The sequence below is a fragment of the Delphinapterus leucas genome, chromosome 4 (genome assembly GCF_059928025.1).
Source record: "Delphinapterus leucas isolate spDelLeu-1000000601 "Yukka" chromosome 4, BTC_Dleu_Yukka2, whole genome shotgun sequence".
Lineage (NCBI taxonomy): Eukaryota > Metazoa > Chordata > Mammalia > Artiodactyla > Monodontidae > Delphinapterus > Delphinapterus leucas.
Genome location: NC_143132.1, coordinates 94528380 through 94553246, shown reverse-complemented (window position 1 = coordinate 94553246; position 24867 = coordinate 94528380). Strand labels below are relative to the sequence as shown.

The 24867-nt window shown below is 40.2% G+C and overlaps 1 protein-coding gene across 7 annotated transcripts in view; it reads left to right on the top strand.

The window, feature by feature from the left end:
* Nucleotides 1–6872: 6872 nt before the first annotated feature.
* FNDC3B (fibronectin type III domain containing 3B) overlaps nt 6873–24867 on the top strand; it is a 356837-nt gene continuing 338842 nt past the window's right edge. For 3 of the 7 annotated variants that reach the window (XM_089910834.1, XM_089910832.1, XM_022572178.2), the window contains exon 1: nt 6873–7153. The gene's annotated coding sequence lies outside the window, so the exon portion shown is untranslated. The remainder of the gene's footprint in view (nt 7154–24867) is intronic. The other 4 variants (XM_089910833.1, XM_022572161.2, XM_022572137.3 and 1 more) reach the window with 3 other exon arrangements.

The window sequence follows — 24867 nt, the reverse complement described above, 5'->3', positions numbered from 1 at the left end:
ATTAATATTGTTAAAATGTCCATATTACCCAAAGCAATCTACAGATTCAATAAAATCCCTATCAAAATTCCAGTGACGTTTTTCATAGAAATAGGAAAAACAATCTTAAAATTTGTCTGGAACCACAAAAGACCCTAAATAGCTAAAGCAATCCTGAGAAAGAAGAACAAAGGTGAAGCCATCACAATTCCTAATTTCAAACTATAGTAATCAAACAGTATGGTACTGGCATAAATGTAGATATATAGACCAAGGGAACAGGATTGAGAGCCCAGAAGTAAACACTTACTTATATGTTTAACTAATATTTGACAAGGTAGCCAAGAATACTCAATGGGGAAAGGACAGTCTCTTCAACAAATGGTGTTAGGAAAACTGGATAATCACAGGCAGGAAAATAAAATTGGACCCTTATCTTACACCACTCCTAAAAATTAACTCTAAAAGGACAAAAGAGAAACATAAGACCTGCAACCATAAAACTCCTAGAAGAAAAAGTGGGGGAAAACTCCTTGACATTGGTCTTGGCAATGATTTTTTGGATATGGCATCAAAAGCTAAAGCAACAAAAGAAACAAAAAGCTGCACAACATCAGACTAAAAACCTTCTGTACAACAGAAGAAACAATCAACAAAATGAAAAATCAACCTATGGAATGGAAGAAAATACTTGCAAACCGTATATCTGTTAAGGAGTTAATAGTCATAACATGTAAGGAACTCATACAACTCAATAGCAAAAACACTAATTAATTAAAAAGTAGACAAAGGAACTTAATAGACATTTTTCCAGAGAAGACATACAGATGGCCAACAGATACATGAAAAGGTGCTCAACATCATTAATCATCAGGGAAATGCAAATCAAAACCATAACAAGCAGGAATAAAGACACAAACCTACTAGAGAACGGACTTGAGGATATGGGGAGGGGGAAGGGTGAGCTGCGACAAAGCGAGAGAGAGGTATGGACATATATACACTACCAAAGGTAAGGTAGATAGCTAGTGGGAAGGAGCCGCATAGCACAGGGAGATCAGCTCGGTGCTTTGTGACCGCCTGGAGGGGTGGGATAGGGAGGGTGGGAGGGAGGGAGACACAAGAGGGAAGAGATATGGGAACATATGTATATGTATAACTGATTCACTTTGTTATAAAGCAGAAACTAACACACCATTGTAAAGCAATTATACCCCAATAAAGATGTTAAAAAAATAATAAAAAAAACCCATAACAAGCTATTGTCTCACACCTGTTAGAATGGCTATTATCAGAAAGCAACAGAAAACAAGTGTTGGGGAGTATGTGGAGAAAAGGGAATCCTCATGCACTGTTGGTGGGAAGGTAAATTGGTACAGCCACTATGAAACACATATGGAGGTTCCTCAAAAAATTAAAGGTAGACTACCATATGATCTAGCAATCCCACTTTTGGGTATATAGCCTAAAAAAATGAAATCAGAATCTCAAAGAGATATTTGTGCTCCCACATTCATTGCAGCATTATTCACAACAACCAAGATATGGAAACAACCTAATTGTCTGTCTATAGATGAACTGATAAAGAAGATGTGATGTATATATATTTACATACAATGGAATATTATTGTCATGAGAAGGAAGGAAATTCTGCCATTTTTGACATGGATGGAACTTGAAGGCATTATGCTAAGTGAAATTAGTCAAACAGTGAAAGATAGATACTGTATGATTTTACTTATATGTGAAATCTAAAAAAACCTCAAATGAACGAACATAACAAAACATAAACAGAGTTATAGATACAGAGAACCAACAGGAGTTTGCCAGAGGGGAAGGGTGTAGGGGGAGCAAAGAAATAGGTGAGGGAGATTACAATGTACAAACTTCCAGTTGGGAAATAAATGAGTCACAGGTATGAAATGTACAGTGTGGGGAATATAGTCAATAACTAATATTTACTATATTTACTATAACTAATATAGTCAATAACTAATATTAACTAAGATAATATTTAGCATACCTGGTGTGAAGAGACTCAAGTATCATACAAAAGTCTTGACATCTTAGGAAGAAAAAATGATCATAGGAGTAAATCAGGTATGAGAGTGGGCAAGAATAATAAAAATGACTATGAAGAAAGTCAAAACCAACTTGCTCCACTATTGTGTGGGGTTCAGAGTAAGTCAGTGGGATGGACAAATTCAGAGCTTTTTAAATGACTTTACCTCAAATTTACTTTCAGTTGGAGAAAAATTACTAGTAGTTCTTGGCCTTGTCTTTTTTTGTGGTTTATTAACGACTTGGATGGCAACATGAAAATCATGCTTGTCATACTTATCAATGTCACAAAGCTGGGAAAGCTTGTCCAGAAAGTACTAGGTAGGCTGGAATGTAAGAATGAAACTTAAAAATGAAATTTTATAAAATGAAACATTCAACTATTTAACAGTAATTAAAACCAATTAAAATAAAATCAGTTGTTTTCCTGATGTATGCCCAGCTTGACAACTTTTCATGTAAGAAGAAAGCATGAGTTAACAGGATGAAGAGCGTGCTAAGAAAATTAACACAATATTAAACTGTAACAATACAAGCATTTTGTCCAAATTAAAGCAGCAAAGGGTACCACTCTGGCTGTGTGTTGATCATGCCTGAAATATTATGGACAGAATCTGAATACCCAGCTTTCAGAGCTGTTGAACAAGTAGGTACCTAGAGGTGGCAGAAGAAAAGGATGAAGAGAGATCTGGAAGCCATGTGATGAGATGAAGAGGTCAGCAAGTCAGAGATGTTTATCCAGGAAAAGAGAACAGGTATGACTGGTAACGTCAATTCGCTGGAAGGGAAGTCATGTGGACGGTGACTGTTGTTACTTTATCTGCCTCCAGAGGGCAGAAACAGGACCCGTGGGGGAAAGTTGCAAGGAGGCGGTTTTCAGAAGACTTGGTTTGGGTCTAGAGTTGTTGATAAAAGGCTGTCTTGGAAAGAAGCATTTTCCCTTTTCCTGGTGGTGCTCAGGCTGAGGCTGGGTGCTTAGCTGTCATTGACGTGGGGCAAAGATTTTGCTTTGGGAGAGAGCAGGCCGAAAAACTTTAGCTCTCTATCAGCCCTGTGATTTTATGAGCCCTGACAGCTTATTCAGCTTCTACCTGAATAGTTCTGATAACTGTGGGACAGATACTCTTTTGGAAATGACTATATATATATATATATATATATATATATATATATATATATATACGGTTACAATTTGCCCTTGTCTTGCATTGAACAATAGTAAGGAAGGTGAAACTATAGCTTGACTGGTTGAACTGTTCTGGAGAAAAGTGCAGTTGCAATGTTGCTCTTAGATTTTATTGTTGACTGAGCTGGCTAACCCTTACTCTAGTTCGTACTCTAGTGAATTCTAACACTCTTCAAAACAGGATTAATTGGTTTTTCATCAATATTCGTATTGAAGCTGGTATCAGATCTGGCTCAGTACATTAGAACAAGAAGTAGATGCAAAGAGTTAATGTCCTCTAAGGTCAAGATTGTGTTTCAAGATTAGAGGCAAGACTGAGCCTGCCTGTGAGAATCTAGCAACCCCAGCTGCAGGCAGAGGTAGGATATGGAGACTGAGAACCTGGCTGGGTCTTGTAGATATTAGGTATTACTAGCTATAGTGATCTTTGAGAAAGAGGTTTGAATTTACAAATCTTAGGCTGAGAAGTATTACAGGTTTAATGGTTTGAGACCTTTTCAATGCTAGTTTCAAATATGTTAGATTTGCATTTCTTTTGTTATAAAGTAAGTTATCTAAAGTCAGGAAGTATAACTTTGAACCTTTTATTTATTTAAAAATTTTAACACAACTCAGCTTACATTGCATGGGCGATGGAAGGGTTTGCAAGTCTGTATATTTTGTTATAGGTCTTAACTTCTAGGCATCTCATTTGGATGTTAATTGCTGTACTAGAGCAAGTCCTAAGTTGCTTTTGGAGCAAAGTTATGACTGTGGTTCTATAACTTAGGAGCTAGGGTGGCAGATGACTTGGGTGTTGTCAACACAAGACAATAATACTCATTGCCTTAAGTTGAAGCCCTCCTTCCTATTTGCAGAACTACCTCTCTGGGCTAAGACTTCATCATCTCCCTCATGGGTTCAGGGCATGCCTCTCTGACATGAACCTTGTTTTATATCCTGCTGCTAGGAGAATCAACTTTGAAACCCACTTCAGTCACTTCATGCCTTTATAATCCTACAGTGATTTCTCAATGTATGAAATTTAAATCTCTCAACACGTAGTTGGGAGCCTTCTCAAAAGTTTCTCTCTAGTAAAGGCATCTTCATTCATTCATTCAAGGAGGAACCAGCCTTTATTTATTATCAGGTGCTTGAGGTTTTTATTCCTCACAACAACCTTAGCAGGAAGGTAATATCACCACTTAATAAATAAATGACCCAGGCTCAGAGAACTTTAAAAACTTGTCCAATGTCACTGGTTTTTGTCTGATTATAATTTCCGTGCTTCTTCCACTACACCATACTTCCTCTCATTTTGCAAACACTTAATTGGGTTTCTATTCTGTGCCAAAACTGATGTTAGGTGTTAGGATAAGAAGACAAATGAAACGCTGAGATTATATATATGAAAATACATTTAAAATTTTAAGGCATTTTGTATCATTGAGTCTCTTTTTATAAAATTTTTTTTTAATGTGGACCATTTTTTAAAAATCTTTATTGAATTTGTTACAATATTGCTTCTGTTTTATGTTTTTGTTTTTTGGTCTCGAGGCATGTGGGATCTTAGCTCCCTGACCAGGCATCGAACCTGCACCCCCTACATTGGGAGGCGAAGTCTTAACCACTGGACCACCAGGGAAGTCCTGATTTTTCTTTTTTTTTTTGCGGTACATGGGCCTCTCACTGTCGTGGCCTTTCCCGTTGCGGAGCACAGGCTCCGGATGTGCAGGCTCAGCGGCCATGGCTCACGGGCCCAGCCGCTCCGCGGCATGTGGGATCTTCCTGGACCGGGCACGAACCCGTGTCCCCTGCATTGGCAGGCGGACTCTCAACCACTGCGCCACCAGGGAAGCCCCCGATTCTTCTTAATTGGAACAAATTCAGCCTAGTGGAAGAAACTGGAAGAAATAATTCTGTCTTCTGAATTTCTCTTGCCTACTTTTACCTCCTTTGCCAAGCCTGTCTTACTACACTTGAATTCAAACTTCCACCCTCTGAAGTTTGCCCATTTATCTAGTCATTCAGATTCTTAAAACATACTTTAAAATTAATTTATTCAACAAACATTTATAAGGAGGGTATTATATTCAAAGCACAATGCTAGGTTAATGCTGGGGATACAAAAATGAACAAGACCAGCCAAGTGGAAGAGATATACAGTAACTTCAGAGCAATGTGAGAAGCACTGAAAAGAATTATGAGATTGTGGGGAAAAGAGGTGCGAGGCTATGGGAAGGGAGGGGGTGATGAAAGATGAGGAAATGATCCTTAGATAGGGTAGAGGAAGAAGTATGCTCCAGACAGAGTGAAAGGATGTGCAGAGGGAGAGAGGTGCTTGGAAGTCATGAGAGTTCAGCTGGGTTGGAGGCCATAGCTCAGGGGCAAGCTAGAGAAGCTGAGGCAGGAGCTGGGAACCTCTGCTTTATCTTTTTTCCCTTCCAATACAGAACTATGGCCTAGGATTGGAACCATGTTCTAGAAAGATGGCTTCAAGAGACTCTTTGGGAACATTTGCGGAAAGAAGCCAGTTGGGAGGGAGGGCCCCATTTGCCTGGATTCACCGTTATTCCCCTCATCTCCAAAAAAGAATTGCAAATTCTACAACAAAAGGAGCTATTTCTTAGTATTCTTTTATGTTCTTCGGGCTTTAATACAGTACTATGGGGCTTCCCTGGTGGCGCAGTGGTTGAGAGTTCGCCTGCCGATGCAGGGGACATGGGTTCGTGCCCCGGTCCGGGAAGATCCCACATGCTGCGGAGCGGCTGGGTCCCGTGAGCCATGGCCGCTGAGTCTGCGTGTCCGGAGCCTGTGCTCCGCAACGGGAGAGGCCACAACAGTGAGAGGCCTGCGTACCGCAAAAAAAAAAGAGAAAAATACAGTACTATGTACAGTAACTTTATCTGACAAATGGTTGTTATGTATTTTTTAGGTCAATGAAAGTAATACATTGCCTCTGGTTGCTACCTAGTACTGCTTTGTAGCCTAATAATTGAGGCTAATGTAATTATTTAGAATACCTGGGAAGCTAAAAAGAGAAGTGGCCTCTCTGGGATAATTTCTACTTTCTTGTCTCCCTGGATAATTTGAGGGGTGGGATGGGATGCAGTTGGCTAACCATTTTGAGTCTGTACAACAGGATACATTACATTTGACTTGATTAATATAACTCAGCAATTATCTAATGAGTCCTACGGTGGCCTATGCATTATGCTATGTTTGATATGGAAATACAGATATGAGTAAGGAACACTCTCTGCTCTTGTGAGCTCATATTGGGTACTGTAGGGGGAAATAGACATTTTAACTTCGGTGTAATAAATTCTGTTCACGCTATGTTAACCATATGAACAAACTGCTGTGGGAAATAGAGAAAGGTGACAAAATAGCTCATAAGGTTGTTGTGGGGATTTTTAAAAAAGTTAATATATGTGTAAATGAAAAATAATGTCATAGTCTTAGCTCTGATTATTACTCAGCAAACCCTGCATTTATATTGGTGCTGGCGGTCGTTTGCAGAATATGCAGCCCTAGCCTTTCAGGAGTTGCTAGTTCCTCTAAGCCTAAGACTTCTTTAGTGCGGCTGAACCAAAAAGAGTTTCCGGATAGTTATGCAGGTCTGGAGGCGGGGGGAGAGGGAAGGAGGATCCCACAGCGCCTGCGAATCTGAGCTTGTGGAGACGGTTATACTCGGCAGATTACGGCAGGGGGCGGGCCCCAAATCCCCATGTGGTCCCGACATCATTGACATGGCGGAATCCCCCATCTAACCCTCCTGGTAGTTATTTGAGCGGCGGCGGCGGCCGGAGGACAAGGAGAGCGGCGGCTGCAGCAGCGGCGGGAGCTGCGAAGGGGCGGCAGGGATTCTCGGGGCTGGCTGCTGGGAAGGCGTGGGAGACCCGGTGTGTGGCGCGCCCGGAGCCCCGCGTTTCAGCCCGAGGGAAGGTAAGGCATGCAGGAGCGGGAGAATGGGGGGGACCCGTACCCCGAGTCTCAGCCGCCGGGTCACGGCGCGCTGGAAAGCCCCGACCGGACGCCGAGTCCGCCAAAGTGCGTGCCTGTCCCGGAGCGCTCCGGGCGCAACGGGCTTCCCGAGGAAAACTTGGCGCCAGAGTGCTGGGGCGCCCCGCGCTCTTCTGGGCACCCCGGGAACACGGGGCCCGGGAGCGGGGGTCGGCCAACGCTTTGGGGCCGCGTCTCACTGGGCTCCGGGCCCCCGCTCGTCCCCCCAGCTGGCCAGGGCTTGGAGGAGGGAAAGAAACGGGTAGATTCTTCTTGATGGAAAAAAAAAACCTGGGCAGTGGTTCCTGGGTTCTCCCTCCCCCCCCCGCCCTCCCAGGCCTTCCCAGCAGATTTTGTCCGAGGAATCCGCTCCCCCTCCCGGAATCTCCGCTGCAGGAACGCTGCCCGGGAGGGGGAGGGCGGGCGGAGGGGCCGAGGAATCTTCGACGTGTCACTTTCTGAGGCTGTAGATTTCCATATGGTGGAGGGGAGGAGGGCGAGTGTGCGAAGTGGGGCTGGAAGTTGGGGCCGCCTCTCCGCGCCAGGCGGGGGCGGGCCGGGACCTCCGACCCGGGGATGCTCGCGGGGAGGGTCCCGAGCCCGCGCCGGCCCCCAGCCCAGACCAGGCCTCTCAGGGACACTCCCCGCCTCGCCGCTGGCCACCTCCGTGCGCGCCACGTCCTCCCTCCCTGTCCTGCCCCCCGGGCTCCCCCCGGGCTGGGGGCGGTAACCGGTGGCTGCGGCCGGACTCGGCGAGCAGGCGGCTGGAAGCTCGGGCGGGGGAGTGGGGCGCGGCGGGAAGGAGCGGGCGACCGGGTGTGTGGGCCAGCGTAGCTCCGGTCAGTCGGTCACCCCGAGGGGCGCCCGGGCCGGGGTGGGGCCGGCGGGCGGAATCCGTGCCCCGAGGCGGCCGGGAGGGGCCGCGCGGACCGTCTGGTGCCCGCGGTGGGGCGGGGGCCGGCCGGCGTGGGAAGGGCCTGTCACTCTGGGCGGAAAGTGGGGCCTCGGGCTGTGCCCGCGAACTTTCCCAAAGGCCCGGTCCCGGCGCCCCGTGGGAGCCCGAGCACCCGGGCCCGGTGTCTCTGGAGACTGGGTTGGGCCGCCCGGAGGCGCCGTTGGCCGGGAGGCTTCCAGGAGTGCGCGGTTGGAGTTGGAGCTTTTCGAACCTCGATTCCCACCCTTCTATCCCTGACGAAGGGAAGCAATGGCATTTTATCCAGACAGTGCCGTTTGCGGACTTACTTAAAAGTTAAAACTTTTTATATTTTATTTTCTCATCAGTCCAGCATGTTCTTGAAACAAAATTTGGAATTTGGCCGCGACGGGCCAACGCTGGGGCCCCAGATCCACACGTTTATCTCTCCATCCCTGTTGGTTTCTAGTCTTCCTCCCCATCTTCCATCCAGGGTTAATCATATTTTGGGACAGGCGAGGTCGTTTGTTCGGTGGGCACCCCCTGATTGCTTGTATGTTTATTTTTTAATGTGCAGTTATTTGATTTGAATTTCCTCCAGTTTCCAGGCCCTGGTGGGGAAAGCTAAGGAAGAGGGAATACGCCACCTTTTTTTTTTTTATAATGTGGAGAGAGGTGGGGCATTGGAAAAGGGGAGGCACGGTGGTTGTAGGCAGAGAGTGAGAGGGAGCAGACAGACCCGGAAGAAAAGGAATCTGCTCTGGAATAACACTTTTTTTTTTTTTTTTTTTGGAGGCTTCTGGCCTCGGGCAAAAATGCACCGCTCTGTTCTCATTTCTACTGCCTGAGTTGCTCTTCACTCTCAAGTTAACGCTGTGACTCTGGGGCCCTGGACAACGCCCGGGGGAAGAGACCCGCAGCCACAGCCAAGAGCAGCCCGTGGCCCTGGTTTTGTGCCTTGCATGGGGCCCCGTGGTTCTCCCTGATTGGAAGCGGCCTCTGTGGAACCAGCGTTCAGTAAATTTCTTGGCTCCCGGGGAGCAGCTGTTAACGAGGGTAAAGTCTTTGGGCATGCTTCTGGTCCTGCAAGGGGACTCCCCCCTATAAGGGTGTAATTCTCACTTTGTTTAGACGCTAGAGGGTCACCTACAAGCTGGCTAAGAATGAGGCATAGCTGGTAGAAAGAAAAAGTCTCTAAAAAATGGTACTTAGACTCGTATGTGCTTTTAAAGTGTTTTGGTTTAAATGCTTATAAGAGAAAAAAATTCTACGTGAAGATAGCGTTCATTTTAAAAGAGATCTTAAAACTGCAAGATACCATCATGGAATAGGAGGTTGTAGCTTCTAATTACAGTATGTACAATATCGGAAAGATATTCCAGTAACCTTTTAAGACAGACCTTATAAATAGCTCACATCAGACCATGGGCTGGCTGTATTGGAGAGCCAGTCTTCCGGGGTTTCTGGAGGAATGCTTGGGATCCGTTAGGAAGCTGGCTGTAGGAGCCTGAGTAGTAGTTTACTCAGTAGGAGTTTGTGCCGCTTTTGCTTAACACTTCATTTTATGTGGTAAAATTTGATAACGTCCTTAGAACTGAAAACCTGAAGAACTTCCCAGCTTTTCAGTTTTAGGAAAATGAGGCCCAGGGAGGGGAAGTGACTTGTTTGGTATTGGCAATCAGAGATTAAAATCCAATACAGAATTGTATTAATAGCTACTCTTTTTTAGCTATCTAATGTGTACTAAGTACTGTGTATTGTGTTTTTTATATATTATCTCATTACAATTCTAATCTTTCAATTTAGGTGATGTTAAGGACATTTTATAGACAAGGCATTGAGGTTCACAGAAATTTAGTAACTTGTGAAAGATTGCATAGAATTTTCTTCTGTAATGCAAATGGTTTTATATCTGCTGTCCAGTATGGCAGCCACCAGGCACGTGTAGCTGTTGTAACATTTAAAATGTGGCTAGTTCGATGGAGGAACTGCATTTTAAATTGTATTTACTTTTAATTATCTTAAACTGCTACTTGTGGCTAGTGGTTAGGTACCATATTGGGGATTGCAACGTAGAACTTTCTGACTCTCAAATCTATTCACGTTTAACTGGGTCTTATTGCTTTTAAGATCTTGTAATTCAGTTTTCTTCCTTCCATACCACCAGAGGAAGATTATATTCAACTCTTAAGTGGAATTTAAATACTGGATTACCTATAGCTCAAAAACAAGCAAAAAATGTTTTTTTAAAAATACTTGGATGTCATGGTAAAAACTGATAGAAAAAATCTTTGTGACATTTTCTGTTTGATTGAAATAACTGCCTATAGGAATTGCTGAGAAGGTAGTTAGAGCTTCTTGGTTATTTCAATGTAATAAAAGTATAAGTAGGGAGCAGCATGAAAAATCACTGATGGGGAGTTGAAAAAAAATTACCCCGGATATCCATGGTTACCTGTTAATTCGGTGATTCTTTTCAAATGTCTTCATTCAGGTAAATAATATAGCCAAAGTATCACTCACTTTTCCTTAACTAGCTGCACAATTAATCTGAAGAATTAAAATCATTGCTTTACTACCAGAGAATGAAATTCAAATATAAAGCACTAGATCTGTCTGTGAATTGGGAAGAATATGTTTAAGATTGAAACAAACAGCAAGAAAGATTGTTTAGGTGGCATATGGTCAAATAGTTTTCTGATTAGTGGATTTAATTAAAATCTGTTACATTTTAGAATTTATTTGGTAGAAGGAATTTCAACAATTTTTTGATTTTATATGAAATAGTGAAAATTCCAACTCATGTTATAGTAAGCATTCATTTATGTGGATTTCATCCATAAGTATCCAGTAACCCAATACCTTTTTCTTTCTGGTTTTTTTTTTTTTGCATACTTTCAGGAAAAGATAGATGATAAAATAATCTCTTTTTATTAGGATTTTAAGAGCAGTAACTTCCAGATTCATTATAAATATATCTGAATCTGCTGTATCTTTCATAGTTACTGTACTGCTCAGGGATAATTGCAGCTCATAATCCTGACCCTAGAGCGTTATATGATCCTGAAAGACCTACACAAGTAAATCAGCTTTAAATTGTTCTATATTATTTTAGTGTTATGTGAATTGCATGGCCTCCAGCTCTGAAAATTGTAAATTCAACTAAAGGTGAGGCATCAGTTAGACAATCAGATAGCTGAAAAACCCTTTCATACCCATTCCTGACTATTGGGATCATAGTTATTTTCAAGGAACCAACATAAGAACCATGTTATTGGATTATAGTGTTCTTGTGAGTGTGACAAATATTGGAAACATGATTTAACTCAGGATGTATGGTTCCATTTTTAGGACATCAAGGTGCTTAGTACAAATGAGACGTAATTTAAAAGATAAAGATATCGAGATGATTGGCAAAGATTAGAAATCTTATACCCCCTGGTGCAGGCCACATCTGAGTATGGGTTTGAAATCAGAATATCTTATGTGTCAAGGACTTAGTTTACTTGGCTGTGTGTCCCTGTTAGACTACTGAACCTCTCAGTCTGGGTTTCCTCATTTTAGTATAAGGAGAAAACATCTCACCTGTACCATTTATCAGGTGGTTGTCACAAGGGGTTAATGAGTCAGTGTATTGAAAAGTGTTTAGCAAAGCCTTATACAAACTCCATAGTTCATTATATTCCAAAGTTTAAAAACTGAGCTGTTCTTACAGTATTACTTTGTATGTTTTCAGAGACCTCCAGATTGTGTTTGGCCACTTTGAAAAGTGGTTTATTTTTTCCTTTGTGACGAGAAAATAAAGTTTCAATCTTTAGATTGCAGTTTCATTTTCTCCCTACTCCTAATGTAATAGTTGATCTGTGACCTCTCAAAAGTTGTATTTCCTTACATGTGGTCCGTAGCTCGTTAGCATTGCTGAAGTGGACAAGGCAGTCTGCTTGATTCAGGGTCATTCTTGAGGTGGAGGGGACAAAGTGCAATCTCTTATTAGAGGAACTTCCAAAGCAATGATAGAGGCATAGGCTTTAGTTCCTGTATATTATCTTAGTAAGCCTGTTATTTGAGCTTTCAATAATTATAGCTGAGAATGGGGGAAAAGAATCATTTTCTGTGTAGGGGAATCTTTGCATCCTACCTCTGTTTTCACTTTAGAAATCACAATTGCCTTTTCTTCACTTTAACAAGGTTAATCCATTCAATGAGAGTTTTTTGTGTTAAGACATTTTCAAGCAAACCTTAATTCTCATCCTTAACAGCTGTTGGGAATGCACTTAGGTGGCTGAGGAAAAGCTTTATTCTTTAGTTGACATTGAATGCCTTTGAATATAGGAAGATATTCATAAGCCCACACTTTTTTTTTTAACCTTAAAATACACAGTATGGTACAGTGTTAATGTGTTTTTTAAACGGCAGAGAATGCTTCAATCACTGTGGCTAGACAGAGGCAGGTTTCTGTAGAAGCCAAATACAGGCTCACTTGGGAGGATGACTTGAGGTTGGTACTTGAACTCTTTGCAAGGTACAGCCAATGAGAGGCTGATCTCTAGTCACAAGCTTACCCAGAGGGGAATTGTTTATGGTGCAGGTTTAGTGTCAAGGATGAGCCCTTGGAGACCAGAGGTATGTGGGGTTGGAATTGGGGGCTGGGAGGTTTTTAAACCACCAGGTATAAATCAGGTAAGATAGACTATAATGATCAACTATTACAGCTGGGGAGGTTTCTCAGTTTAAAAATGGATCAGTCCTTGAATCTCTTTTTGTCCCTAGTTGAGATATGCAAGTTTAGCATTCTGAAACACCTGGATTGTAATTTCATTGGCTGATGAGATGTCTTTGGCAATACTCGCTGTCGGTTCAGTCACTGGCTCCTAATATCTTTTGTTTCTATAATATTACAACTGCTTGTCAGTTTTTAAGTAACTGGAGGGAGGAGATTTTAGTGAGACGGTGTTCAGCAAAAGCTAGCAGCATTTGAGATTCTAGTAGGTATCTTTAAAATGTCCCGTGTGTTAAATGATTGTTTGATTTTAAAATGTAATTTTATTTCATTCACTTGTTTATTGACTCAGGAGGCACTTACTGAGTTATAAACTAGGTTCTTAATGGAATATTCTTATGCTGTCCTGACTTTTTGGCAAATGCAAGACATTTTTCTGTTTACTTATAGGGGTATTTTGCTCATATTTTTGGAATGTAGTATAGAGAACTGTGTCTACCACCAGACTCCTAGAGCAGGATGGTGATAACTTCAGTCCTTTTGCTCCTTTCTGAAACTTGAGAAATGTTAAAATTGGAGCACCTATAGGCTATGTTTAAAACTAAATTTATGTTAGAATTTTAGGCTTCCGATACATCCTTGTTTTGACTCTGGAAGATGAAGGTTTTTATAATGGCAACCAGTTAGAAAAATTTGCTTAAACTAAGTTGATATAATACAAGCTCATAGTGTTCAATTATGAAAAGCTTTCTGTTGAAATAATTATCCAGATAATTGTCTTCATACATGAGCAAATGTAGTATGTTTGAGAAATAATGGTAGATTCTAAAATCCCAGGAAATAACATGATTTAATTTATTCTTAAGGAGCTCAGTCAGATTCTCCACAGCTGGTGGAAGAGGGTCTCTGTTAAAAATAACTCCATTGTTCTGGATGTAACTAATTAGGAATTTGCAATTATCCAGGCAAGTCTAGGATAAAGTTTGGCTTCCTACTCTATATGAAAAGGTTTTATGGTAACAGAAGTTTAAATAGATCATAGAGGGAATATTTACCTAATTAGGAGGACAAAACGCTTTAAGCACCTTGGAAAAATCAATTTACTTAAAAGCAATGTAAAACTGCAGTATGGGTTGAAGCTAGTCCTCCTAGTGCGCTTTTTCATAGAGGTGCAGGACCGCCATGAAATAAATGTCAATTTATTCAGTGCTATCACATGCACTAGGAACAGTTTACCAGCAAAAGTTAGAACTATATTTTCGTATGCAAAATAAATCACAACAATAAACAAATATCCACCTCCCCATCTCACCCCACCCCCACCAATAGACTCCCAAATATGCCTGTTGATTTGTTTTGGCGGTTTGCTGTTGCCATTTGTTTTGCTACTTGCTGTCTCCTGTAAGCACTTGATGGCAGATTGGTGAGAGCAGGTGTTAAAGGTTTAAGAACATCATTATTGCTTTTAGCTGCCCATCTCCTCCTCCGTGAGTTTGGGCAAAGTTGTGGAAACTACTGCCAGTGGTATTTAGGTAAGCTCATTACACATCCTCGTCTTCTGGTTTACTAAAGGAAGACCTTGGACAGCTTAGTTCCAGGTACTGTGTGAACTGACCCATAAGGAAGGTAAATTTCCTTTAAAATATCTCAAGTATTTGCATCCACTTACTCAGACATGAGATTTTCAAGTATATGACTTTTTAGGGTTCAGACTGACAAGTTTTTATGGTACAAGTTTTAAGTGTAGGATCCTTAATATATTTTTAGGGTATTCTCCTTTTTCTCTTATATTTTAAAGTGTTATTTTTAAACACATTTTATATTTTCTATTAAGTCATTTAAGAGGAAAATACTAAATGTCTTCAGATATTACTGTTCCTGATTTTTCTGTTGTGGTTTTTCTTGTATCAGGAAAAAAAATTTAATTTAGGGTAATAAAGGTAAACATTATTCCGAATTAGTGAATCAGAGAATACTTAAGAGTATATTGAATTGGAACACTAGTGTATTGTTGTTGGGAATGTAAAAAGGTGCAGCTGCTGTGGAAAACAGTTTTGCGGTTTCTCAAAACGTTAAATATATAATCACCTAGCAATTCCATTGCTAAGTATGTACCCAAGATAATTGAAAGCAGGGACTCAAACAGATACCTGTACACCAGTGTTTATAGCAGCATAATTTAGAACATCTAAAAGGTGGAAACAACCCAGGTGTCCATTCACAGATGAATGGATAAACAAAATGCGGTGTGTACATACAGTGGATTATTATTCAACCATAAAAAGGAATGAAATTCCAATACCTGCTACAAGATGGATGAACCTTGAAAACATGCTGAGCGAAATAAGCCAGACACAAAAGGACAAATATTGCCTGTCTCTACTTATGTGTGGTACCTGGAATAGGCAAATTCATAGAGAAGAAAGTAGAATAGAGATTACCAGGAGCTGGGGAAAGAGGAATAGGTGTTATAGTTTAATGGGTACCGAGTTTCTGCTTGGGATAATGAAAAAGTTCTGGAAATGAATAGTGGCGATGGTTATACAATATTGTGAATGTACTTAATGCCACTGAACTGTACGGCTAAAAATGGTTAAAATGGCAAATGTATGTATATTTTATCACAATAAAATATTAAAAAAATTGAAGGAGATTTATTCCACAGGATTTCAGCTTGCCTCTGTTTGCTCCCCCTTGGTCTGCTCCATGCTGGTGTGTAGATGTTTCCCCGCCCTCCCCACCTCCTATTGCAGAGTAAACGGAGATTCTCCTAGGCCAGTTTTGGAGGTCAGAGTTTCCTTATTTTATTAACTGACTTGAATTTAAGAGGAGACTATTTAAAAGTAGGAGATCTCTGGAGGGAAAAAAAAGATATTTTAACATTTAGATGAGCCAGGTAGTTTATTAGTATCCACAGACCACATAGGCACATAAAGGTAATCTATCCTGAATTTCACTGTGAGTCATCCAAAAACCAGAGAGTAGGATGTACAATTAGACCTGTCATATTTTCTAACCTTTAAACCTTTTTTTTTCCCCCAATTTTGTCGTCTTCAGTACTTTAGGGAAAACTTTGATTTCCACTTAGAGAAAGGGTCTAAGTCATCTCAGTACTAGTGTTGCAAAAGCATTAGGTGCTAACATTCTTCAGTTAGACCAAAACTTATTGGGAGGGGATAGAGTGAAAGCAAGCAAGCATGTAGTATTGTTTTATTCATCTGAACTTGCCTCTAGCACCTAATAATTTCATAGTGGTGACTTTTCTCTGAGTGTTGGTGTTTTGTTTCTTTTTTTGCTTCTGAGGTATTGATGTTGAGTTTGTGCAGATCACTGATGAAAAGATGGGGCAGGATTTTTGTTAAGTGATTGGATATAAAGCTTAAATGTCAGATGTAAAGTGCATGTTAGGAATACTGAAAATATCAGGTAAAAATTCAGATAGAAAGATTTAAGTTTACATACAAATAAGTTCAAAGAAAAATTATACAGCATACTGTGAAATATTTGCCATCCATAATAGTTCATTAATTCCTGAACTCCCAGAAAACAGTATAAAGTCGCAAGGGTATGATGCTAGTGTGTCTGCATGCTTTGCCATCTATAAGGGTATATTTTCTTTGCTGTATGTGTAAACGGCTTTCATACCATAGCAGGTCATTTTTGTGGCCTAGAAATTACTCTAGAGATAGGATCATTTTGAACTGATTTCAAAAGGTACAGAGAATCACAGTCTCTTTATATCTGGTAGAGATATGAGGAATTACAACACCATGTTCACAGAGCGGTCTTCACTGATTTTTGACCTACTCAAAAGAAAAGAGTGTCTCATTCTATTTTGCATATACTCGTTTTGTTCCAGAGCCATGATTTCAGGTAATTTATCATTTAATTTCTTCTGGCACTGTTTCTATACTTTTCAGAACACTTGTCCTTTTCAGTGTTCTCTGATTGTTTCCTTGTCACTCTTACTTGAGTGTAAGGATATTTACTGATTTAACTTAATGTCTTTGATGGTGAGTGCATAGTAAATGCTCACTGGATGGATGGATGGATGGAGAGACAGATGAATTCCTAGTTTGAATGTGCCATTTAAACTTAGTACCTCTTCTCAGGTGCTCAAGTCATTATTTCTTCTGCTGAAGTTGATTTCTTTGAAGCATGGGCCATGTTACAGGCATTTTTGTGTTTCCACAGTTTTCCTGAAAAGTTTTTTTTTCTCGTGGTAGGGATCTAATAAATATTAAACAAAACAAAGGCATGAGTCACCTTCAGTGCAAACCTAGCCTTTCATTTACTGTTACTTTAAAGAAACAAAGTTCTCCAGAGAATACGTGGACTTTTTTTAGGTCTGTATCAGATCACTAATTGATTTTGAAAATACAAATAGAATAAATAGCTTATATTTCTATTCCCTAAAAATGTGGACTTCAATTTTGTATGTTTTGCTTGTCTATTGGAGTCAGTTTGGGAATTATAAATTAAGAAAATTACTTTTTGAAAAAGGTGACTTTTCAGAGATCTGTGGTAGTTTAAAATGATCTTTTATAGGGAAATTCTAGAAGGGAGGCATTAAGGGACAGAAAAACAGCAACAACAGTAACAACAACATATGTCTTGCTGAGATGGTGGGGGTCCAGCAGAGAGAGTTGATTCTGCTGCACTGGTGGCCAGAGTGTTCAGTGCTAAACTGAGGCCTGGAGAAAGGGTCAGAGGGCATGTCATGGAAACCTGAGGAGAATGACCTCAGCCACTTGAAGGTGGAAGTAAAGCACGCCTGAGAAGAGAAGAATCTCTTGGAGCATTATAGGGCTATGTGTATGGGGTGGAGGGTGCACGTGCTCTTGTTTATTATGTCTGGGGTGGGATCAGAAATCTTTATTAGATGCTTCAGGTGAGTGCTATGATCAGACAAGTTTGGGAAACCCAGTCTTGGGGACTCAGCCCTCTTGGTAATCTGTCCTTTTAAAGTTTTTGACCTGATGGCTGGAAAGAACTGAGGTGAGAGGAGTAATTAGGACACCAGAGGACTCTAGTTAGGACCTAGGGCAGAATCGAAGGGCTCCTCGGAAGAATTTAACGTCGTATTCTTTAGGATAAAGTGATAACCAGCTCTTAGCAGTTCAGTATAGAAACAAGGACACTTGTCATTTGTGCACTAAACTTCCAAACATTCTAACTACAAGTCGGATGTAAAATATAACAGTGACCAGCAATTGTTGAGCACCTACCATGTGCCAGGCACTTGCATATATATATATATATATATGTATATATTCATTCATTCTTCCATATTCATTAGACTATGAAAGGTAGATATTATTTCTGTTTTTCTATTTTTCTATGTGTTTCCACCATCTACCGCAGAAGCCAGAACATACCTGCTGCCCTATAAATGGTTGTTGAGTGAACTGAGACTAGAAGACATGCTCAGAAAGGTTAAAAGATCACCTAGATTGACTCCAAAACTTTTTTCCAGCTGTATCACACTGCTGCTTTAATAGTTCACATTAAATGTCTTAATTGTATATCCAGACTTGGAACAGTGTCTATTTGTGTTCCCAAGTAGCTGAATGCTAAGGCTAAGTGTTCGTTGAATGCGTTCCATGTGTTCAACCTGTCTATGGTCCAGAAACCTAAAATTTTCTTTCGAAACAATAATAATAATCTGGACATCTCCCAAGAGGGAGATTTTCCTACATTGTTTTCTGTAAAAGCAACTTAACCTTGGAATGAGAGAAACCAGAGAATAAAAGTATACTTCATAGACAGTAATATATAAGAAACTCAGTATAGTGAATGGGAAAAATCTAGAGCAGTTGGCTAAGAAATGGTAATGAAGTTTTACCTGACTGAGACATTTGAAAAATTCTATGAAAGAGTCCTTTTCACTCAGCGGCAATACAGTTTTGTTCATCTCGCATTCCCTCTCCTCAGTGCCTTTCATTTAAGTTCATTTATATAGGGTAAGATCCTGTACTTATAATTTGCACCTGGAAAAGCAAGGCCTCCCATGCCTGATACTAATCCTTTCTGTCCTTTTAAGGCTAATAGTTTGTGGTGTTTGGGTTGCACCGAAGGCTGCCACGGGGACAGGATGAACCCAGAACTGACTAGAACGTGTCTCATCTCTGCATGCGCAAAGAGCAGCTCCCGTGGTGAATAAGAGGTGACCTCAGGATTCATAGGAGCCCTGTGCTTTCCCAGACGGCCCGGGCTAAACCTGGGGAGCTGGCAGCCCTAAATGCTTCCTTTGTTAGAAATTATTGAGTTCCCTACTCCATCTTTAGAGAGTGAGTTTACTGAAGGTGAGTTAAGGACAAGGCTTTGAAGTGGGACCTGACTTGCTTTCTCTCCCTGTGTTTGTGTGGGGCGGTGTGAATGAAGACACCAATGAAGGCGCAGCGCCCGAGGCGGTGTTACCTAAACACTGATTCTCACTGCTTCACAAAAATGCTGCTCATGGTCGGGAGGAGCTGTGTGCTTTCCTGGGGATTGTGTTTCCACAGAATGGTGAGGGCTGTTAGAACAACCTTCTCTTGTTTCTCAAAACTTCTGCCCAGGAGGGAGGCTATAAATGGTAAAATGTTCACGACTGGTTGCCACCCCAGAGAAGGGCTCCCCAACACTGGGCTGCCCATGGCCCTCCCCTCGTTACAGCTGGGGGCCGGGAAGCCTTTGTCTTTGTCTTATAACCCAGCTTTCAGAGCTTGCTGGCGGTGATCTTCATGACACAGAGTACCATAGGATCTAACTAACTTTAAAAAATTGTTTAAATTTTTTTTATTGAAGTATAGTTGATTTACAATGTTGTGTTAGTTTCAGGTATACAGCACGGTGATTCAGTTATACCTATGTATATATATCTATTCTTTTTCAGATTCTTTTCCCTTATAAGTTACTACAAAATATTGAGTATAGGTCCCTGTGCTATACAGTAGGTCCTTGGTTATCTATTTTATGTATAGGAGTGTGTGTATGATGGAACTAACTTTTAAGAGCACTTAATTTTAAGACATCTATTTTATACCTTAAGATGTAAAGAAACTAGTTTGTTTTTTTTTTTGTAGGCACTGTAAAAAAGGAATATGTTTTAATTTTAGGATTTGAGCATTTTAATTTGCTGAAGTTTGGTTTAAATTGCTTGGATCCTCTTCTGTCTAACCCTTCATTCATTTTTACCATTGTCACCTGAAGGTAGAGATTTACTTAACTTTGGATAAGAGATACTAAAATTGCCCATGTGTACACTCATGTTCAAGGAAATTATGAAATCAGTAGTTTTGAGCCTCCTAGAAAGGAAGTAAGTTCAATTTTTAAAATACTGTCCTTTTAAAATTATGTATTTAACTATTTAATGAATATTCCTCATTATTTATACTTAGTGCATGAAAATACTGGAAATGGGTATCCTTGTTGTTGTGCCACAGGTAAAGACTGGTAATTTCCAAACCGCTAGCTATATCCCTGAGTTCTAGACCTGTATATTCAACTATAGATATCTCTTTTTCTTTTTGAAAGGGAACTTTATTTTTATTTATGGCTGCATTGGGTCTTAGTTGCTGTGCACAGGCTTCTCACTGCAGTGGCTTCTCTTGTTGGGGAGCATGGGCTGTAGGTGCCCAGGCTTCAGCTGTTCTGGCACAAGGGCTCAGTAGTTGTGGCTTGTGGGCTCTAGAGCGCAGGCTCAGTAGTTGTGGTGCACAGGCTTAGTTGCTCCGCGGCATGTGGGATGTTCCCGGACCAGGGCTCAAACCCTTGTCCCCCGCATTGGCAGGCAGATTCTTAAATCACTGCGCCACCAGGGAAGCCCATCGACTACAGATATCTTTACCTTACTTTCCCACAGGCATTTCAGACTCAATCTGCCTGCTGTCTTTTTTTTTTTTTTTTTTTTTTTAAAGAGGGCTATGGGAAGGGGGAGAAGACATGGATAATAATTTTTAAGGCTTGTATTTTATTTCAGGCTTTAATTAACAACAGATATCTTTAATTTACCATAAAATTTCCTTATTAATGAAAAAGTTATTTCCAGGTTTATTTGATTTTGACATATTCTAATCTTGCTATGTGGTTACTGTGCTCTAGCTTTAACTGTATCTTAATGATACTGGTGACACTGATAATTTTAAAACATAGCCTTTTAGATTTTGCCATTTGCTCATTATATTAAATTTAAGCACGGTAACAATGTCACTTCCTATTTATGTTTCACTTTCCAATTCTCTTAGTTCAGTTTTCTCAGGAGTTCAAACCTATTAAGGCATAGCAGTTGGCTAGTAAGAGAAAATTGAGAATACAAATAAATTTTTCACTAGATTACATTAGCTGCATTTTGTTTGGAGTAATTTTAGGCTCCAGGTGTTTGCCATTAACGTTCCAGTTTTGCAAGTTTTCCTTTCTTGCTTTTGTGAGAAACAGGGATTGTAGGAGGGAGTAGAGGATAGTAGGCCAGGGTTTGGGAAGGATGTAGTACCAACAGAGGTGAGTGAGTTTGTTCCTATTATGTTTTACATGGGATGATAGGTTTTCCAAATTCTAGTTTCCACTAAGTTACCTGTGAGTTCAGTAGAGGGGCAGTTCTAGTCTGCTGTCAGATGTTCTGCTTGGCAGATTAATGAAGAACCTCTAAAAAAGTGTTTTTTTTTTTTTTTAAACACAGATTGCTGTATTTGTATATCTTTAATAAGTGTGCATTTTGGCCAAGAGGTAACTTTTTCATACCATTTTTCATGAAAAAGCATAAATAATTTTCTAGAAAGTTTAATTGCAAACTTTGTTAGATTAAAAGGAAACATCTTTTTAGAGAAACCATTCTTCTTGGGAATTCTTTAGTCCTTGTCTGTAAATAATAGCAATTATCACATACCGTTTTCATATTTGGGGGGCATGGGAAACTACTCACTTAACTTGGAACTCATATTTTGGGTCAGAAGGTAAATCTTTAGTCCTCATTTATAGTGGGATGATTGAGCCCCTGTGCTCTGGAAACTGAGTCCTGAGTTTGAGAACCCAGATTTGTAACTGCAGATTTCAAACTCTGACTTTGGTTAATTACTGAATCTTGGTGGCTTTGTCTGTTAAAAGGAATTGTTAGGACTGTTTAGCTGGGTGTGGTGCTTTGTCAAGTGCTCAGCAAGTGAGAGCTGCTGTTTTATTATTTTATTTTGTTCACTGATGACAGACATTTAATCGCTGGACATACTTCTTAATGGGGTGATAGTTATTTAAAAGTATCCCCCTGTTACTTGAAAAGTGTATATGAATACAAGCCTTGCCATCGACTCCTTGAGTGTTCTTGTTCAAGTGGCATCTTTGTAGCTCATCTCCAAAGTCACACTTGAGCTGTTAACCTTAGTAAGGTAGTGTGGGCATAAAATGGTAATATATGTAAGAGGCACTTTGAGCAGGGTGAGGGTGGGGAAGCATATCTGAATGCCAAGAAGTACGTACTTAAACAAGTGCTGATTCTACCAGTATTTTTCTTCTTCCCTGCCCCCTCAAAGAAAGGTTGTCTCTTTTTAAGTAGGTATATGACAGCTCTGCTTCCTCTCCCAAGTCTAGGATCAAAGGAAAGTTGTAATAAAGGAGAGTCACTTGCTCCCATTCCCTCTCCCTTTTTTGTGGATGTTGTTCTAACCGTTTTTAAGAGGGAAGATCAGGCCTTGACTTTAGTGGGCGAAACCATGGGGGCTCCAAGACGTGCCTTTCATCTCTGGGTCATCACCTCGAATGGTGTTCTTCATCTCTGTAGTAATGGCATAAAGACACCACTGCTGGGGAACGGCGCACTGCAGGCTAAGACCTTGCTGTCTTTCTGGAAATCTTAGCTACCTTTGCTGCTCACTGTTATGATGCTCATTTCATTAGAATAACATAGGCTATTTGGCAGAGATGCCATGACTAGAGTAGTTTTCTCTGCTTTGGCAGTGCCTAAGTCTTACCAACTTCTTATAAATTGGAAGGCTAGCTCCAAAAAAAGTAAAAGAAAAACAAAACTGAATTTTAGCTGGTTGTTTACTGGCAGGGTTGTTCTAGACATAAACACAGTTGAATGGAAAGGATAGTAGGGATTGGAGCCTGACTTGCTCCATTAGAGTGAATGAGCCAGTGTTAAACCTTAACGTTGGAGAAAAAAACAACATTCACTGTTTTAAAAAACAAAACAAAACCCAAAATTAGGCAGTCATTGCAGGCTAACCAATGAAAATTAAAGGTCAGTTTCTTCAGTGCAGCACCTCAGCGCATGCCCTGGGCGGTGTTAATAATGGCAATCCTATTATTTTCTTGCAGTAGGCAGGAAATGCTGTCTACACCCATTAGATTTGTTTGAGTGGCCCCTGGCTGGAAATGAAGAAAATTTAATTTTCTGACTTGCTAGGAGGAAAAAAAATCATGCAGTGCTGCACGGAGGTTGATTTGGGGGCTGGAATAAGAACAGTGTCATTTAAAAAAACTTGATGTTATTAATCTCGATGATAGGGATGTTTGGCCCTTATCCACATTGAAATCATGAATGGACTTATATGCAAGTTATGTGTGTAGGAAACCTTTCTGAATATTGTCAGAACTGGCTCAATTCTGGACTTTTAACCACATGTTTGCAAACTGCCTAATTCCTCACATATCCCACTGGCTGCTGGAAACTTGCTTGAAGGAAGGCTTTGTCACAGGGTTTTTGTTTTTGTTTTTTTTAGAAGATTAATTTGCTTTCCAGAAGCAGCATTCATTTTGGAGAAATTTGTGTATTCATTAGGGCAGTCAATTACTTTGTAGTTTCAATAGCAAGAAGAAAAAATTGCTATTAATTAATGTTACAGAGAAAGTATGTGAACCTGTCCTTGTCTTTCAGAGTTACATTGGTTAATCTCGGCTCACTTGGTTTCCACTACTTTGTGTCCTTTTATTCAATAATGAAATCTTTTAAAATATGTTTTTTTTTTAAAGCAGGTTGCTTTTCCTCTTACATCTTTACATTTTTTTAATGAGTCAAAAGATCTTTATTGCTATTTTGATGTTTGATTTATTGGGATGTTCTGTTACAGATTCTCAGTTGGTATATAATTCATTTTTCTAGGACAATATCAGGTTTTTCCATGAAATACGTAATGAGAGAAGGATCTTAAGTTGAAGGGACTTGCTTAAAATCATAGGAGTAGCCAATGCTAGAAGAAGCAGATGTTTCAGTCTTTGTGTGCAGAGGAGGAAAAAGAAACCATTCTATTTTAATGGATCTGTAATTCATATCGAATAGGACCTCTTGTGTTACTTCAGGTCATTGTGTTCGTTTTGCATTGACTATACACTTAGATATTTTTCTTTGTTTCCTGAAATGCCGTACTGGAAAGAAGTTTCTAACATCTTCATAGGAAAGACCAGTGAATCAAGGGAGTTTTTAGGAGTATTGTCCTTTCTTTTGGTCTTAATTCTTAAAACCTTTAGCAGTTTGCTTCTACTAGTGACCATCTTGTCTCTGACATTTTGCTTCTGGTTGTCATCATTGTGAACATTTTTCATAATGTTTATTTTCCTCATTCATCACCATAGGTACAAGAAGAAGCAAAGCATGGGATTCTTGATTTTTGTAGTAACCGTATTATATGTGTGTTTTGTAAAATACATTTTGGCGGTAGCACATGACATGGTACATGCTTGGGGGGACTTTTTAAAATCCAAATTTATATTTCATTTATAAAAGAAATGGTACTTTCTAGAAGCCTTTTCTGTAGCAAGGGTCCCAGTGGATTTTTTTTTGACGCCTCTGAGATTAGTCCTCCTTAAGGTTCCTGACGGTAGTTGCACCCCATGGTGTGGGGAATTTGAAACTTACATATAAAAACAGTTAAAGGGCTTTGGAAAATTTCATGTGATATTGGGAGTCAGATGTTTTGATCTAAAAAATTGTTTGCTTGATTGGGAATTTAGGCTTGAAATGTTTGTACGGATTGTTAACTGGCTGGCTGGAATCTGTTATAGACTGGCTAACCTATTTGAAATATATCTGGTGTATTTAAGTTTGACAAGAAA